The sequence below is a fragment of the Camelus bactrianus genome, chromosome 15 (assembly GCF_048773025.1).
Source record: "Camelus bactrianus isolate YW-2024 breed Bactrian camel chromosome 15, ASM4877302v1, whole genome shotgun sequence".
NCBI lineage: Eukaryota > Metazoa > Chordata > Mammalia > Artiodactyla > Camelidae > Camelus > Camelus bactrianus.
The window spans coordinates 37,770,094-37,790,036 of record NC_133553.1 but is presented as its reverse complement, the minus strand read 5'-3'; positions in this window follow the sequence as shown (position 1 = coordinate 37,790,036).

The following is a 19,943-nucleotide window of genomic DNA, read 5'->3' as shown; positions in this document are numbered from 1 at the left end:
TATGAACACTGGGGTGCATGTATCTTTTTGAATTAGAGTTTCCTCTGGATATATGACCAGGAGTGGAACTGCTGATCATAAGGAAAGTGGTGTTTTATTTCTATTGCATGGGTAGACTGCCCTAGGAAAACATTGCTAAAATTTATGCACAGAATGTTTTGCCTATGTTTTCTTCTAGGAGACTAATAGTGTCTTGTGTTATGTTTAAGTCTTTAAGCCACTTTTTTCTTTTTAATATATATTTTTATTGAAATATAGTCAGGTTACAATGTGTCAATTTCTGGGGTACAGCACAATGCTTCACAATATAAGCCACTTTGAGTTTACTTTTCTATATGGTGTCAGGGAGTGTTCTAACCTCACTGATTTACATGCAGCTGTCCAACTTTCCAAAGACCACTTACAGCCAAAACCTGGTGACAGGTCCCTGAACCTCTTCTTATAGCAGATACTTCAGAAAGTTTGCCATTATAAATCCTTTCTCTAACCCTTTGAGATGTAAATCTTCTACCTTCAAGAACTGTCTCTTCAAAAACCAAAGAGCTGTTTCTGTGAAATACAAATGTTTAGGGAGATAACTCTCACAACACTCCCTGTCTCTGCAAAGGTAAGGACTTAAGTGTGTTGGGCACCACAGTCCAACTTGCACCGCTGCCTCCTGTCATAAACATAGAAGTTTGTTTCTCCTCCAAATAAGGACCGATTAGTAAATGCACATGGTCTAGTCACATGGACCAAGCCTCCCTTTGTACCCTTCAGTGCCCTTCCCCTAGCACATCTCAGCCTTTAAAAATTCTCTTGCCTTTGTGTCTATAAAGCTGAATTCAGTTCATGCTGGACTCTCTTCCCTGTTTCAATAGCAATTACCATCATTATCACTGTGACTAGTTTCTGACTTTATCTTCAACAATATTTAATATCAAAAGGGTAATGTGAACCAATCAGGAGAAGTAGAGACTGTCTTGTGGGGAAAGATTTAGCATGTTTTTGGTTGTATGTGGAATAGCTATATCAAGTTAAACAGTAAATAAGATGGTGCTTTGTCTTCATTTTGGAATTAAGTATGATTTTAAAATAGGGTTTTGGATGTTGATAAGGGATGGACTGATATTGGTACTATTAACAAATATATAAAATATAAGCTAACAATTTATAAACAGTTTATTCATGGAGAACAACGTTCTGTGTGAAGTACATAGATATCACAGATAAAAACTCGCTTAGGGATTTGATGTCTGATTTGGCTTTAGGAAGATAGAAAGATCTAGAGAGAGACCCCTTCTCAGAAGAGAAAATGGACTGAGCAATATGACACTACTGGAACAATATGTAAGACTTGAATATGATTCTTGCTGCCTTACAAAATGGAACTTTCTGAAGTGCGTGATGATACAGTTCACCTGTATGATACAGAAGACAGATTCTAGAGCTTCCCTGACACTGATTCAGAATCTCTAGGGGGAGGGACCTGAGGATCTATTTATTAAGCATTTACATCTCAGGGTCAGGCAGGTTGGGGACCTACTACACTAAAGAATGATGTTGTATATTGATACATCTTTCCAACTGATATGAAGACATTTTCTTTGTGGAAAAGCTGCTTAAATTTTTTTCTTAGTGTTTGAGATAAATTCTTTTGCTGATATCGCCCCAATTCTATAATGAACATTCTCTAAACTGGATTAATTACTTAATCCTTTGTCATTAGTTATTTGGGGATTGACTGAGATTCTTCATCAGTGTTAGTCTCATAAAATATTAGAGCATGAATCCAGGAAATTAAACCCACATGAAAAAACGCCTTTTCAAAACTTCGTATTTCCAACTTCATCATTTTATTTTCTTTCCCCAAATGTAACTTTAATTTTTTTGTTTCTAATTTTTGTCTTTCACCCCACCATCATACAAGTTCTACAAAATTCTCATGCTATAAACTTTCTCACCTTCTTGGGAAACTTATTTAGCTTATTCCATGACCTTGTTTGAACCATTTGAAAAGTACTTAAAATTCTCATGAAAAGAGGATCTTTATTTCCCTACCAAAATAAAGGGGTAAATTGAATGCTTCCAGATACCTCATATTAAAACAGAGAAACTGAAAACAAGCACTTATTTAAATTCTCTTGGATATAAATATTGTAATAAATTGGACTATTTCTTGCTTTTTTGTGTGACATAGTATTCTGTTTAAATGTAATTGTTAATAAATTTTAAAGCACTTAATTAGGGAGAGGCTAGCAGCCAAAATTTTGCTTTTGTTGATTTTTTTTCTTTGCTTAAACTTCTTGGCTTGCTTTCAAAATCCATTGTCTTATTAAAAATCATAATTTTAACTTTTCTTCACATCTACTAATTCCTAAGTTTTATAACTTCTGTTTACACACTAAGCTGTCCAAGTTACATACCTAGGACTTCTCATTCTTTACTGTTACTCTCTAAAAATTTTATTTTGATACCATCCTTTTTTCACTAGAAAAGTTGAATGTAAAATATGGGCACCATATATTTTACAAATCTGAATAGTAGAAAGCTTTCAAATTCTAACTCATTTTTTACTTCAAAACACAGTCATTCTTACCAAATATATATTCTGTAGAATTAGGTTTAATCAATTTCCTTGTTCTCTTTTGACAGTCTATAAAAGTTGTTATGTTGAGCTCCAATTCTTTTTCAGAATTGCTTTTTTTTTAACACTTACTGTGGTATGGTTCCTGTACAGTAAACAACACATACTTCAGATGTACAATTTGATGAATTTTTTTTTAATTTATGATGAGTTGAGGTAATTATTTTTTATAAATTTTTTTATTGAGTTATACTCAGTTTACAAGGTTGTGTCAATTTCCACTGTAGAGCACAGTTTTTCAGTTATACATGAACATACATTTATTCATTGTCAGATTCTTTTTCACTGTGAGCTACCACAAGATCTTGTATATATTTCCCTATGCTATACTGTATAATCTTGTTTATCTATTCTACATATGCCTGTCAGTATCTACAAATTTCAAACTCCCAGATGGCCCTTCCCAACTCCTCTCCCTTGGCAACCACAAGTTTGGATTCTATGTCTATGATGTCTGTGAGTCCGTTTCTGTTTTGTATTTATGTTCTTTTTTTTTTTTTTAGATTCCATATATGAGTGATCTCATATGGTATTTTTCTTTCTTTCTGGCTTACTTCACTTAGAATGACATTCTCCAGGGACATCCATGTTGCTGCAAATGGCGTTATGTTGTCAGTTCTGATGGCTGAATAGTATTCCATTGTATAAATATACCACAGCTTCTTTATTCAGTCATCTGTCGATGGACATTTAGGCCATTTCCATGTCTTGGCTGTTGTAAATAGTGCTGCTGTGAACATTGGGGTGCAGGTGTCATCCTTAAGTAGGGTTCCTTCTGGATATGTGCCCAGGAGCGGGATTACTGGGTCATACGGTAAGTCTATTCCTAGTCTTTTGAGGAATCTCCACATTGTTTTCCACAGTGGCTGCACCAAACTGCATTCCCACCAGCAGTGTAGGAGGGTTCCCTTTTCTCCACAGCCTCTCGAGCATTTGTCATTTGTGGATTTTTGAATGATGGCCAATCTGACTAGTGTGAGGTGATACCTCATCATAGTTTTGATTTGCATTTCTCTGATAATTAGTGATATTGAGCATTTTTTCATGTGCCTGTTGATCATTTGTATTTCTTCCTTGGAGAATTGCTTGTTTAGGTCTTCTACCCATTTTTGGATTGGGTTGTTTGTTTTTTTTTTTTTTTTTTTCTTATTAAGTCATATGAGCTGCTTATATATTTTGGAGATCAAGCCTTTGTCAGTTTCATCTTTTACAAAAATTTTCTCCCATTCTGTAGGTTGTCGTTTTGTTTTGTTTATGGTTTTCTTTGCTGTGCAGAAGCTTGTAAGTTTAATTAGGTCCCATTTGTTTATTCTTGCTTTTATTTCTATCCTGAGTAGGCTGCCCTAGGAGAACATTTTTGAGATGTGTGTGAGATAATGTTTTGCCTATGTTTTCTTCTGGGAGGTTTATTGTATCTTGTCTTATGTTTAAGTTTTGATCCATTTTGAGTTTGTTTTTGTGTATGGTGTAAGGAAGTGTTCTAACTTCACTGATTTACATGCTGCTGTCCAGTTTTCCCAACACCATTTAATGAAGAGACTGTCTTTATTCCAGTGTATATATCCTTGCCTCCTTTGTCGAAGATGAGTTGACCAAAAGTTTGTGGGTTCATTTCTGGGCTCTCTATTCTGTTCCATTGGTCCATATGTCTGTTCTTGTACCAGTACCATGCTGTTTTGATTACTGTAGCTCTATAGTATTGTCTGAAGTCTGGGAGAGTTATTTCTCCAGACTCTTTTTCTTTCTCTTCAGTAATGCTTTGGCAATTCGAGGTCTTTGATGGTTCCATATAAATTTTATTATGATTTGTTCTAGTTCTCTGAAATATGTCCTGGGTAATTTGATAGGTATAGCAGTAAATCTGTACATTGCCTTGGGCGGTATGACCATTTTAACAATACTGAGTCTTCCAATCCAAGAGCATGGGATATCTTTCCATTTTTTAAAGTCTTCTTTAATTTCCTTCATCAATGGTTTATAGTTCTCTGTGTATAATTCTTTCACCTCTTTGGTTAGATTTATTCCTAGGTATTTTATTACTTTTGGTGCTATTTTAAAGGGGATTGTTTCTTTACTTTATTTTTCTATTGATTCATCATTAGTGTAAAGAAATGCAACTGATTTTTGATTTAATCTTGTAACCTGCTACCTTGCTGAATTCTTCGATTATTTCTAGTAGTTTTGTGTGGACCCTTTAGGATTTTCTATATATAGTATCATGTCATCTGCATATAGTGACACTTTTACCTCTACTTTTCCAATTTGGATCCCTTTTATTTCTCTCTCTTGCCTGATTGCTGTGGCTAGGACTTCCAAGACTATGTTGAATAGGAGTGGTGATAGTGGGCAGCCTTGTCTTGTCCCAGATTTTAGTGGGAAGCTTTTGGGTTTTTCACCGTTGAGTACTATGCTGGCTGTAGGTTTGTCATAGATAGCTTTTATGATGTTGAGATATGTTCCCTCTATACCCACTTTGGTGAGAGTTTTTATCATAAATGGGTGTTGAATTTTATCAAATGCTTTTTCTGCATCTGTTGAGATGATCATGTGGTTTTTGTCCTTTGTCTTGTTGATGTGATGTGTTACATTGATTGATTTGCATATGTTGAACCCACCCTTGTGTCCCTGGGATGAACCCCACTTGATCATGAGGTATAATCCTTTTTATGTACTGTTGGATGCTATTTGCTAATATTTTGGTAAGGATTTTTGCATCTATGTTCATCAGTGATATTGGTCTATAATTCTCCTTTTTGCCTGGCTTTGGTATCAGGGTGATGGTGGCTTTATAGAGTGAGTTTGGGAGTATTCCCTCCTTTTTCAATCTTCTGGAAGAATCTGAGAAAGACTGGTATGAGTTCTTCTTTGTATGTTTGGTAGAATTCCCCGGTTAAGCCGTCCAGTCCTGGACTTTTATTTGTAGGGAGGTTTTTTATTGCTATTTTGAGTTCATTTCTAGCGATCGGTTTGTTCATGTGGTCAGTTTCTTCTTGATTCAGTCTTGGTGGACAGTATGTTTCCAGAAACTTGTCGATTTCCTCTAGGTTATCCAGTTTGGTTCCATATAGTTTTTCATAATATTCTCGTATGATATTCTGTATTTCTGTTTTATTTGTTGTAATTTCTCCATTTTCCTTTCTTATTTTGCTCATTTGTGCTCTTTTTTCTTCTTTGTGAGTTTGGCCAGAAGTTTGCCGATTTTATTTACTATTTCAAAAACCAGCTTTCGGTTTGATTGATTTTTTTCTCTTGTTTTTTAATCTCTATTTTACTTATTTCCTCCCTGATCTTTATTTCCTTCCTTCTGCTGACTTCCAGGTTTTTTTGCTCTTCTTTTTCTAACTCTTTCAGCTGGTAGGTTTGATTGTTTATTTGCGATTGTTCTTCTTTCTTGAGAAAGCCTGTATTGCTATAGACTTACCTCTTAGCACTGCCTTTGCTGTGTCCCATAAATTTTATGTGGTCGTGTTTTGATTTTCATTTGTCTCAAGGTATTTTTAATTTCAACCTTGATTTCCTCATTGACCCATTGGTTTTTTAGTAGCATGTTGTTTAATCTCCATGCTTTCCTTTTTTCCCTCCTTTGTTTCTCTGTAGTTGATTTCTAGTTTCATAGCATTGTGGTCAGTAAAGATGCTTGAGATAATTTCTATCTTCTTAAAATTGTTGAGGCTTCTTCTGTGCCCAAGTACATGTCAATCCTAGAAAATAATCCATGTGCACTTGAAAAGAATGTATATCCTATGGGGGGTGTAGTGCTCTGAAAATAACCACCAAATCTAATTTTTCTATTGTATCATTTAATTTCTCTGTTCCCTTATTTATTTCCTGCCCGGAAGATCTGTCTAGTGATGTTAGTGTGGTGCTAAAATCTCCAACAATGATTGTATTCCCATCAGTTTCCCCCTTCATCTCTGTTAGTAATTGTTTTATGTACTTAGGTGCTCCTATATTGGGCACATATATATTAATGAGTGTAATATCCTCATCTTGTATCACTCCTTTAATCATTATAAAATGTCCTTCTTTATCTTTCTTTATGGCCTTTATTTTAAAGTCTATTTTGTCTGAAGTCAGTACTGCAACACCTGCTTTTTTGGTTTCTCCATTTGCATGGAATATCCTTTTCCATCCTTTCACTCTCAATCTATATGTGTCCTTCTCCCTAAAGTGGGTCACTTGTATGCAGCATATTCTAGGTTCTTGCTTTTATCCAGTCTGCCACTCTGTGTCTTTTGATTAGAGCATTTAGTCCATTAACATTTACAGTAATTAATGATAGATGTGTTTATTGCCATTTTGAATTTATTTTTGCAATTGACTTGGTTTTTCCTCTTTGTTCCTTTCTTCTTCCTTTTGCAGTTTGATAATTTTCCTTTGTATTATCTTAGATTTTATTTAGTTTTTGTGACTCCCTTGTAAGTTTTTGTCTTGTGGTTACACCTTTGTGTAAGTCTGCTAACCCATTACTATAACTCTTTGTATTAAACAGATAGTAATATAAGCTCAAACCCATCATACTGAGAACAAAAAATTTAAAAAAGAAAAAAAAAAACTCTATATTTTCTTGCTTCCCTCTCTCACTCTTAATGATTTGATGTGTTCTTTTACAATTTCATGTTTATTCTATTTGTAATTCATGATAATTCGTGTAATTCATTATCACCTTTCCAGTTATGATATTCTCATTTCTGTAGCATCCTGTTTATTTTCTGTTTGGAGTAGACCTTTCAGTATGTCTTTTAGCATGGGTTTAGTGTTGCTAAATTCTTCTAGTTTTTTCTTTTCTGTGAAGTTTCTTTATCTCTCCTTCTACTCTAAAGGTTAACCTTGTTGGATCAAGTATCGTAGGCTGCATCTTGTTTACATTCAGGACTTTGAATATATCTTGCCACTCCCTTCTGGCCTGTAACGTTTGTGTAGAGAAATCAGCTGAGAGCCTTTTGGGAGTTCCCTTGTAACTCACTCTTTGTTTTTCTCTTGCTGCCTTTAGGATCATTTCTTTATACTTGAGTCTGGCCATCTTGATTATGGTATGTCTTGGTGTGCGTCTGTTTGGGTTCTTCCTCTTTGGGGCCCTTTGAACTATCCTTGGATATCTGATTCCTTCTTTACGTTTGGGAAGTTTTCAGTCATGATGTCTTCAAATACGTTTTCAGTCCCCTTTGCTCTTTGTTCCCCTTTGGAACCCCTATTTATGCCTAGATTGGCAAACTTAATATTATCCCATAGTTCCCTTATATTGTTTTCATTGTTTTTTATTTGTTTTTCTCTCATCTGTTATGATTGGATGCTTACTGTTGTCCTGTCTTCTAGGTCACTAATTCGTTCCTCTGCATTATCTAGTCTGCTTGGTACAGCCTTTAGATCAGTTCCCATCTCAGCAAATGAGTTTACCAGTTTTTCTTGGTTCTTATTTATAGCTTCAGTTTCATTTTTGACATATTTGACATACATATCTCTAAACACTATCTCTTTTAGTTCCTTCAGTACTTTGATCACTTCTTTTTTGAAATCTTGATCTAGTAGGCCATCAATGTCTATATTTCATTGATCATTCTTTCAGGGGATTTCTGTTGTTCTTTTAATTGAGAGTGGTTCCTCTGCTTCTTCATCTTGCTCATATCTCTCTGGCACTGTGGCTTATGGAGTATCAGTTATCTATTCTGGTCCTTAAGGAGTTTATTTATTTATCTATCTAAAGCCTATGCAGGAATAAAACTTAAAAAAAAAGAATTTTAAAAGAAGGGAGAGGGGAAACAATATTTGAAAGCAGTGTATAATTAGTAACAGAAGAACAAGTTGCAGCAAGATAGCAATTGAGTTGAGATGTCTTTTAAAAACCTTAAAAAAAGGAGAAAACAACAAAAAAAATTGAAGCTTGAGTGTAATCAATAACAGAGGATCAAAACCAAGAGAACTAAAAATGAAATGAGGTGGATTTTAAAAAACAATAATAATAAAACTTTTAAAAGAAAAATTTTAAAGGGATTAAAACTGGAGAAATATACAATTGTTTAAAAAGTAAAAATTAAAATGGTAATAGAAAATATAACAGATAAAAAAAGAAAAATAGATAAAAAGAAAAGGAGATGTGTTCTCGTGGAGACTGTGCACTCTTAATGATCTTATCTAGAAGTCTTTCTGTCCTCACGCTGTTGTGGAGCTCAGCTTGCTGCTTCCAGAGGCCCTCTGTTGGCACCCCTGGTGTGTGCTACTCCTGGTGCAGGTTGGCAAGCAGATCACAACCTCTCCCAACACTGAGGTCAGATGCTGTGTTCTTATGAGGTGGGCACAAGAGTCATGTCCCCTCCTGACACCCTGGTCGCACAGGGTGGGCAGGCAGATTGTGCCCTCTCCTGGCGCAGGTCGCTGCCCGCTCTGCCTTGGGTCCCCGCTCTGTAGGCAGGCTCAGGGAAGACAGAGGAACAGTTCCACCCCTGCTCCATGCCCAAATTCAGCTCCTAGTTTGTTTGTCTTGTAGGCAGGAGTTCTCAGAGGTACCAGGAAAGAATGATCCTGTCTGCCTCGGGCTGTAAACAAGTCTCCATTTCGCCTTTGAGGCTGCTAAGCCCTGAGGTATGGATTCAGGTTTTGACCCCACCCCTGCCTGGGTGCTTAGCACTGGAGGACATGGTGGCTTGGCTGAGCCCCCACCTCTCTTCTCCTGAACACCTTCGGAGAGGTTTTCAGAGATAGGAGGTATGGCACCCTTCCCCCCAGGGCACATTAGCCTTGTTGTTTTATGGAGGGCCCAGGTTGTTTTGCCCTGTGTACCCTCTCATCCACAGTGCACAGCATCCTGCAGTCCCCTGGGGCTGCCTCAGTGCAGCCGCCCCAGTACTCCGCCCAATTCAGGCAGCCTGTCCCTTCCCCCACCTGCCGTTTTGCTTCTAGGGCTGGGGGTTGCGGAGACCCTCTGTGCCCATTTAGCTTAGTTTTGTTGGTCAAGGGCTGCTCCGTACAGATCTGAGCCTTGGAGGCTCCCCCTAAGTCCCACTGATCTCTCCATTGGAGAGGGGGAGACCCAGTGAATAAGCGCTATTCCTCCTTTGCCACTCCCTCTCCGCAGGATCGGTCCCGTGCTGTTTTGCTTTTTCTTCTTTCTATTTTCCTTGTCTCCTACCAGATTTGTGGCATCTTTGTCTTTTGAATAGGGCGATGTTCTGTTGGAGTTCAGCAGGTGCTCTGGTTGGCTGGGTGGGTCCACGGATGTGAGTTTTGGTGTATTTGTGGGAGAGGGTGAGCTACGAGCATCCTTCTACTCTGCCATCTTGGCCAATCTTGTTCAATTTGATGAATCTTGATAGATGAATATACCCATGAAACCACTACCACAATCAAGATAGCTAATAAATTTCCATCACTTCCCAAGAGGTACAATTTTTGAATTCCCAAATTATCCCTTCCCACACCCTTTAACCCTGGATAACCATAACTTTGTTCTCTATGTCTGTGAATCTATTTCTGTTTTGTAGGTAAGTTCGTTTGTGCCCCCTTTTTTTTTAAGATTCCACATATAAGCAATATCATATGGCATTTTTCTTTCTCTTTCTGGCTTGTTTCATTTAGAATGATAATCTCCAAGTCCATATATGTTGCTGCAAATGGCATTATTTTAATTTTTAGGGCTGACTAGTATTCCATTATATGCGTGTGTGTGTGTGTGTGTGTGTGTGTGTGTGTGTGTGTGTGTGTGTGTATATGTACATATACCACATCTTCTTTATTCAGTCATCTGTTGATGACATTGGGTTGTTTCTGTGTTTTTGCTACTATCAGTAGTTCTGCTATGAACACTGGGGTGCGTGTGTATTTCTGAATTATATTTTTATAATTATTATAATTATATTTATATTATTATTGTATTTTTCTCTGGATATATGACTAGGAGTGGGATTGCTGGATCATATGCTAAGTCTATTTTTAGTATTTTAAGGAACCTTCATACTGTCCTACATAGTGGCTGCACCAACTTGCATTCCCACCAACAGTGTAGGAGGGTTACTTTTTCTTCACACCCTCTCCAGCATTTATCATTTGTAGACTTTTTAATGATGGCCATTTTGACTGGTGAGAGGTGATATCTCATTGTAGTTTTGATTTGCTTTTCTCTAACAGTTAGTGATGTTGAGCATCTTTTCATGTGCTTGTTAGCCATCTGTCTGTCTTCTTTGGAGAGATGACTGTTTAGGTTTTCTGCCTATTTTTTGATTGGATTGCTTGATTTTTGGATATTAAGGTATATGAGCTGTTTGTATACTTTGGAAATTAATTCCTTGTTGAGTGCATCACTTTCAAATATTCCTCCCATTCTGGAGGTTGTCTGTTTTGTTGATGGTATCCTTAGCTGTGCAAAAGCTTTTAAGTTTAAGTTTAATTAGATCCCATTTGTTTATTTTTGCTTTTATTTCCATTACTCCAGGAGTTGGTTCAAAAAATATACTGCTGTAAAGATGTAATGTACAGCATGGTGACTTATAGTCAATAATACTGTTTACTGATTTATATACTAGAAATTTGTTGAGAGAGTAGGTCTTAAGCAATCTAACAAAAAAAGTAACTGTGAGGTGGTGGATGTGTTAACTTGATTGTGGGAATCATTTTACAGAGTTTACTAAAGCTCAGGAGTCTTAGTGCAGTGAAACTATTCTGCATAATACTTTAATAGTGGATTCATGAGATATATTTGACAAAAATCTATAGAACTGCACAATAAAAAATAAATCCTAATGTAAACTATAGATTTTAGTTAGGAATACTTTATCAGTACCAGCTCACCAATTATAACAAATTCACCACACTCATGCAAGCTTGTTAGTAATAGGAGAAACTGTGCAGACATGGGGAGAAGGAATATATGGGAATTCTGTACTTCAAATTCTGTAAACTTAGAACTGCTCTAAAAAATAGTCTGTTAAAAAACAAAGAAGAAACAAAACCTTTTATATTCCCATATACCAGAGATGATCAATATAAACTTCAGTATATCTTATTCCAGTAATTCCCCCATATTTTGTAAACATAAAAGACCATACTTTACTATAAATGTACACCATATATTAATTCACATTACAATATAATATTTCTTATACCATTAGAAATTCTTATGATTTTGCAATCTTTCATATACTGAGTAATATTCTGTCATTTACAACTCAAGATATAGGGCCATTATGGAAAACAACACAAATGTAGAAATAGTTGATTGAAAAAAATTATATATAAATAATCATATAATAAATGTAGAAATGCTGTTGTTGATTACCTACCATATTACCAATAAAAAAGATAGGGAAATGGTGCTACTAGTTTGTAGAAATATTTAGGGAAACAATAACTAATTATACTTTCCAATTTGATAATAAATAGGTAATATTATTCAATTATTATTCAATTCTTATTCTGTATCAGTCATAAGTGTATTGTAAGTCCTTTCATGTATTACCGTATTGAATCACAAGTTTTACAAGGAAAACACTAATGGTATCCCCATTTATGGTATGTAATCCAGTGCAGTATTACAGTTATGACAGTAATTTGTGCCCAGTCATGCAAATAATAACTGTGAAACCAACATTCAAACTCAGGCAATCTAGCTCAAGATCCCATGGTTATAACTAGAATTTTCTACTGCCTCAAAGCACCAAATAATCCTCAGCTATGGCTGTTGGAAAACTGTTACTATGTTTCTATCAAGTAGTTGCCCTTGTTAAAATATTTTATACAATAAATAATGAGTTTGAAAGTTAATAAAATGTCTGTATGTTAGGGCAACTTCTTATAGTAATGCATTTGTCACTTTTACTCTTTAACTAGATGAACTGAGATAATTCTAGGGTTAAGTTTTGTCCAAATTAATTATTGGAATGAAGAATTCAAAGAGATAAAAGGGAAGAAAAAGTGGAAGGAAAAAAAGAGGAAGAAAGCAGTTGATTTTTCAATTGTGATATTTAAAGGATCCATCAAGAATTTTATAGAAAAAAATGAGGGAAGGAAGTGAGCAAAAACAACTGAGAGAGAGAGAGAGAAATCAAGAAAACTTCCAACAAAGTAAGCCAAAAAAAAATTTTTTTAAAGAAGAATTTCTGGACTCAGTTTCATCTCAAAGTGAAGAGAAATCTCTTTTCTTTCTTCCCTAGTATACATTTTACTGTGCTTTTAAAATTCTCTTCTATTGTGTTATTTTAGGATAATTTTATAAGCCCAATTCTTAGCAATGCTAAAGAAGAAAAACAAATTGAAACAAATTCTGAGCAACACTCCATGATATATCCCCCAAATAAGCTAAGTATAAAAGCTCTGAAGACATTTGTGTTGCAATTTACAAATTTTATGTCTAACATTTCCTTGGGAGAGTCTTTTTAAAACCTTTTTATGTTTCTTAATGATTTTCATATGCTGTAGAACTTTACAGTTGCTACAGTTCAACTGTACAGAGAATGCCCAGGACCTGTTGAATATGGGACTTATGCAGAGATCAGAATCCTTGTTGCCACGGTTCACTTGATAGCACTCAGTGGGCCAGTAGGTCATAGTTTAAGGACTGACACCAATAGTGTAATTCATAACCAGTTCTCATTGCACTTCCAGCATGGCTCTGGGTCAAAAGAAATATCCTTCACTTTAAGTTCATACATGTTTCAACCCATCATTTTTACTTTGATAAATCTTCTCTTGAGAGTAGAATGTACTATTTATCCTGGAAAGATATGTGTGAAGTGATACACAATGGATAAGAGAACACTTACAGGTAAGTGGAAAGACAGACTTATAAATATCCTGGAAAGATAAGTGGAGGTTATAGGCAGTGGATAAGTGAACAGAGCTAAATTCTTTTAAATTTATCCCATTTATTCTATACACAAACATAATACATAAACACACACACATCCTCAAACACACCCACAGGAAAAGTATAAACTATAGGGGGCTCTGGACAGTGGTAAGGGCAATAATTACTATTTTCTAAAATAGCTATACAATATCTTAGCTCCATTAAAGTCCTCTTACCAATCTTTCTCAGCTAATGACATTGCTTCACTTTGTTGAAAAGTAGAAGTTCTCAGACAGGGCCCTCTTCTCTTTACACCGTGTCCATGAGCATAGCCTCCATTTCACTCTTCTACAAGGCAACAAAACACTGTTCCTGTGCTTGGGTAATGGTACCAACTCCATATATTTCACCCTCTCAAGATCTTAAATCTTGCACTTTTTTTTTTTGCTTATATCAGTAAGAATTATGTGTTACTGGATGCTGTCTTAATATACTTCATCAGCATTCCATATCATTAGCTGTAATATGTTACTTCCATTTGAAAATGACTTAACTGAGGTTTAGTAAGATTTATAGGTAGTAAATAGTACATTTAATTTTGGGATTTTTTTTCCTCTTATTTTAAACTTGTGCTGCTAATTATTACAAGTCATTTTTAGTGATTCTGGATTTGATTTTTTTATCAACTCACCCTTAACAGCCATGATACTGTCCTGATAATAATATACTTCACAGTGTGTCCATTCATTCTACTGATATTTATTGAACATTGTTTGCAGGCATTGTTCTAGATGTTGGAGATTCAAAACTAGTATTTTTGCAGTTTGTATTGTAGCAGGAAATATTGCAAGCAGAATAAAGATAATAATAAACATAATAAACAAATAAATTATATTGAATATTAGAAAGTGATAAGTTGTGAAAAAAAACAACAGAACTGAGGATCAGAAATTGTGAAGAAGGCATGCAACTTTAAATAGGTGGTCAAATGGCCCTCTCAAGAAAGATGCAACTAGGTGAGGACTTGAAGGAGAAAAGGGAGTGAACCTTCCAGATATTTGGGTTAAAATATGTTCCAGGTAGTAAAAAAGAGCTCGAGACTAGAAGGTATTGGGGTAGTTGTAACAGCAGAGATGAGGTCAGAGATATAAAGTACTGTCCAACTTTGAGAACCTTTTATATCATTGTATGGACTTCAGTTTGTATTATAAAAATTGGTAGGTAGTAGATGATTCTAAGATTGATATGATATAACATGTTTTTACAGAATTACCTGGATGCCTGTATATTTTAGGGGAGCAAGAATGAAGCAAGGGGTTGGATATAAGGCTAACTCAACGATCCAGAAGAGATTTTATTACCAACATTAGAAGTGATAAAATCTGGTTGTACTTTGAAAATTAATCCAACATATTTCCTGATGGATTAGATTAGGGAAGTGAGGAGGGGAAAAAAAGGAGTCAAAATGACTCCATGTGTCCTTACTTGAGCAAACTGAGAAAGATGGTCATTATTCACTCAGAGGTGCAAGTCTAGGAGTGTGCTGGTTTGAGAGGAGCATCAGTGTGAAGCATGTTCAGTTTGAGATGCAAGTTAGATTGAAGTGATGATGGTGACTAGCATGTTGGACCTCTTAGTCTTGATTTCAGGGGAGTGGTCCATCCTAGAGATAAAAATTTGGGATCAGCAGCATACAAACGACATTTAAAGAAATAAGAATGAATGAGATTACCAAAGAAGCGGGTGTAGGCATTTAGAGAAGAGTTCTAAATTAGTCTTAGAAGGTCTAGGAAAATAGGAAAATTGAGAAAATGAGGCTAAGAAGCACTAAAGAGGTGTAAGAGGAGAAATAAGAGTGGTGTCCTAGAAGTCAGATAAAGATTAACCTTAATAAATGCTGTTGTTAAGTCAAGTAAAATTAGAACTGAAAATTAAATAATGGTTTAAATAATACGGAGATTATTGGTGTCCTTGGATAGTGGAGTACAGCAGACTGATGGGAAAGAATGTCTGAGTAGACTAGGTTTAAGAACCCTGTTAAAGGATTTTTTTCCTTATAGAAGGAAGAGAGAATTATGGAGCTAAAGAAAGTGGATTCAGCATAAGCTTTTGTTTATAGTATTATACATTTATTGTAGAGGAGATAAATAACAGCATGTGTCTTGTGGGGATGATAAGAGTATAAAAATAATTAATGATGTAAAAGAAGACAGAGAGATATGCTGTGATATTTGTCCTCAAGTAGTAGAGACAGGAGGGATTGGTGCCATGCTGACTCCCCTCTCCTGGCTTCCGTAGCCATGGGCAAATTCTTCCTCATCAACTTGATTTTCTTCTGTCACCTCACTGTCACTGTATGTCCGACTGTGAGTCCCCCTTTGGAGACTATGTTAAAGACTTTCCAAGCTCACATGCTCCTACCTACCGCTCAGTAATCAGTATGAAAACAAAAAAGCCCTATTCCAGAACCTATTCTAGAATATGCCCCCGGGCCATTTGGCATGTATTAAAATATACAGGATTAGCACTGTGTCTGATGGTATATTAGTCGGCTCAGTATTCCATAACAAAGTACCACACACTAGGTGGCTTAGATAAGAGAAATTCTTTTTCTCATAGTTATAGAGGTTGAGGTCCAAAAGCAAGTATCAGCAGGACTGGTTTATGGTGAGGCCTTTCTCCTTGGTTTACAGATGTGTTTCCTCATTTGGCCTTTTCTTCTGTGTGCACTTGGAGAGGGATCTCTGGTGTCTCTTTCTCTTCTTACAAGGGTGCATAACCGCACCGTTATGACTTCATTTAGCCTTAACTGCCTCCAGGTTAATTGTCTCCTCTTGGGCATTCATTCATCGTATGACACCGACTCCTGAATTTCTCTTCCAGAACTTCTTACTGACTAATACATATAGTTTTTATGCATAGATAATCTAGCTAAGACTTCTCTCACTCAAGTCTTACTCTAAGAGGCAGAACAAGAAAGGAAGAAAGAAGATCTTTTGAATCGAGAATGATTATTCATCTAGGAGTTCAGAAAACGCAACCCTTCAGAGGCTTTAACATATTTAAATCTCGAAACTCATAACACAAATAGACTTTACCTGGCTTGCAGATGATTACCCACCCAAGCTCCATATTTCTTGGTACACATTAAGCGGTACAGTCAATATTCCTGGGCTATGCTTCATTTGAATTTCACAGAATACCTTTAATGAGTAAATTTTTTTTTCTTAATTTATTTTCCAGGTCAAATTATTGCCCACAAGTGATGAGAACTCAGAGATTAATTTTTTAGGAACTAATAAAAGGGAGAAGTGCTAAATGTATTTTTAAGGTGTACAATAGGAGAGAAATATTAAGAACTAAACCATGAAAGATAGATTGCTGTTGCTATCCCTGTTAGGCCTTAGGCTTTATTTTGATTCTGTTGCTTTCCAAACTGAATTAAAATGTTCTGAATTAGAAATTTTCCCCTTTGTAAGTATGTGCTATTTGTTAACAACTGAATGACATTATTTTACATATTATCTTAGCTGCATTCTACAAAAGTTTAATCAACACAACAGTGTGTAAACAGCCAGGAGCCTGAACTTTGGTTTTTCAGTCTCTTCTATTGCTGTATTTCTAATTTTATTTCCATTTGTTTGATATCCATTGAAAATATCATACCAAAGTTTTAGGTGTATCTCTTTGGATTTTTAACTTGAAAACTAAGTGAAATTAACTGTTAGCTTTAAAGAAAATGCTATATTTAATTACTATACATTTTAGTTACTATCAATATTTGAGTTATGCATAATACTTAGTTTTAAAATATGCAACTATCAAAAGCCTTTTCCTAATTTTAGTGACAAATGGGATAACTATGTCTTACTAAAAATCTTTAAAATCAAGTTTCTGACCTATTGAAAGTGAAATTCTTCAGACAACTTCTCTATGTATCTTCTTGAAGATAATATCTGAAATTGATACGCAATAATGCATACCTCAGAATTAATCACAGCATCAACAGTTTTACAAGTAAGAAAGAAATAGTGGTTTCATATAATTCATGAGAAAATGCAGATACCTTAGAGAATATAAAATGCCAAGCATGAAAGAAAACAGTTGCTTTCATTTCTAAGGATGGTAGCTATCAATGACATGTTTATCAACCCTTCAATGGGAAAAAAAAGATGTAGTGTAAACCATGAAAATTTAAATCTAGAATGGTTAGGACTTAAACACTGCATAGATATTCTCAAAATGGGGACAATTAATATTGCTTTATTATTTGAGATGTTCATTTTTGCTCTAGTCATTGGTATGGTGAAAAGTATGAATATATTCACGCATATGTCAGACAAAGGGATGCCACTTTGTGTACTGTCATTATTTAACAGAAAATTGTTGCAGTTATTTTGAATGGGAAAAATCCACATTACTAAAACAGTTTCTTCTGGATATTTAGATCCCCATTTAAGATATTCTAAGTATAATATTTTTTCTTCATCATTTGTTTTCTTTCCTATGCTTGGCCAGTTACATCTTTCTGAACATATGAAAGGTTATTAACTGGGGAAGTGCATGAAAAATATGATGGGATCAGGACAGTTCTAGTTTTGTGTCATTATAAGCTAGGGAAGCAGTGTGATAACTGATTTGCAGAATACATTAAGTAGTTGACAATGAATTAGGTGAATCTGACATACTGTCCTATTATGAGCAATATTAGCTATAGAAAAAAACCTTGTTTACATTCTAGGCATATTTACCCTGAGGGTTATTAACTTAAAACAGATGAAGTAAAAGGAAAAGAAACATTTATCTAATACTAACGGTTGTTTTCATTTTGAACTAAGAGGACATATCTGTACTTTTAGTAATAACAAAATCTATCTACAACTGTCAGTCTCAAGGGAAAAAAAATGTTGTTCATATAAAATTCATAGAAATAAAGGAGTTCCTGTCATAATGCTTTCAAGAGAGCACTGTCAAATCTCTCCGGGCCTTTAGTTTAAATGTCATTTCTAGTCAACTGCAGGGATTTTTAAAATGTTTCAGCATTGGCTTTTTCCTAAGGGTATATTAGTTCTTTCAGAGGATTTATGTTTTTTAATAAAAGACACTGTCCTGCCAATCTTTGTGAACTACCCTCCCCAATAGTGTCATTTGTAAATGACTTGCAGGAGAAAATAAGCAAGACTCTTTAACTGGTTTGCAAGTGGTAGAAAATGGACAAAGATTGCCTGGATAACAGCTTCATGAATAATAAAGTTAACCCCAGGTAAGTGATAGTGGGGCGCTCTTGTAATCTTACTGTAAGGAAGGGTTAATTGTGATTCAGAACTGTCCTTGGATTCCTCCACAGGGATTCCAACATTGGAAGACTCAAATGATTCCATCCTATACTGGATCTACACAAAAGACCATCCAGTTATGGTAAGCCTGGAAATCATCTCAAAGGGAACTTTTAACGTCTTAATCTCTTTCACTAACCTTTCCTAACACAAATATCTGTATATGTTTTTAGTTCTCTCTTCTACTTGACAACTTTTGTAAGATGCATGCCATGAAAGTGATCTGTCTTCCCAAAATATTTTGGGTTTTTTTTAAACACCTTTATTGTGGCACGGCGCCTGTACAGTAAACTGCACGTATTTCAGAGGTACACACCCATGAAACCACCACCACAATCAAGATAGCTAACATTTCCATTAGTCCCCAAGAGGTGTAATTTTTGAATTCCCAATTTATCCCTTCCCACCCCCTTTAGCCCCTGGCAACCAGAAGTTTGGTCTCTATGTCTGTGAGTCTATTTCTGTTTTGTAGATAAGTTCATTTGTGTCCTTTTTGTAAGATTCCACATATAAGTGGTGATATTTGTTCTCTCTCTTTCTGGCTTACTTCATGTAGAATGATGATCTCCAAATCCATCCATGTTGCTGTAAATGGCATTATTTTATTCTTTTTTTATGGCTGAGTACTGAGTAGTATTTCACTGTGTATGTATGTATGTGTATATATACACACCCACACACACACCCACAACTTCTCTACCAATAATCTGTCCATTTCTTGGCTATTGTAAATAGTGCTGCTATAAACACTGGAGTGCATGTGTCTTTTTGAATTATATTTTTCTCTGGATACATGACCAGGAGTGGGATTGCTGGATCATACAGTAAGTCTATTTTTAGTATTTTAAGGAACCTTCATACTGTCCTACATAGTGGCTGCACCAACTTGCATTCCCACCAACAGTGTAGGAGGGTTCCTTTTTCTTCACATCCTCTCCAGCATTTATCGTTTGTAGACTTTTTAATGATGGCCATTCTGACTGGTATGAGGTGATATCTCATTGTAGTTTTGATTTGCTTTTCTCTAACAATTAGTGTTGTTGAGCATCTTTTCATGTGCTTGTTGGCCATCTGTCTGTCTTCTTTGGAGAAATGTCTATTTAGGTCTTCTGTCAATTTTTTGATTGGGTTGCTTGTTTATTTGATATTAAGGTGTATGAGCTGTTAGTGTATTTTAGAAATTAGTCCCTTGTCGGTTGCATCA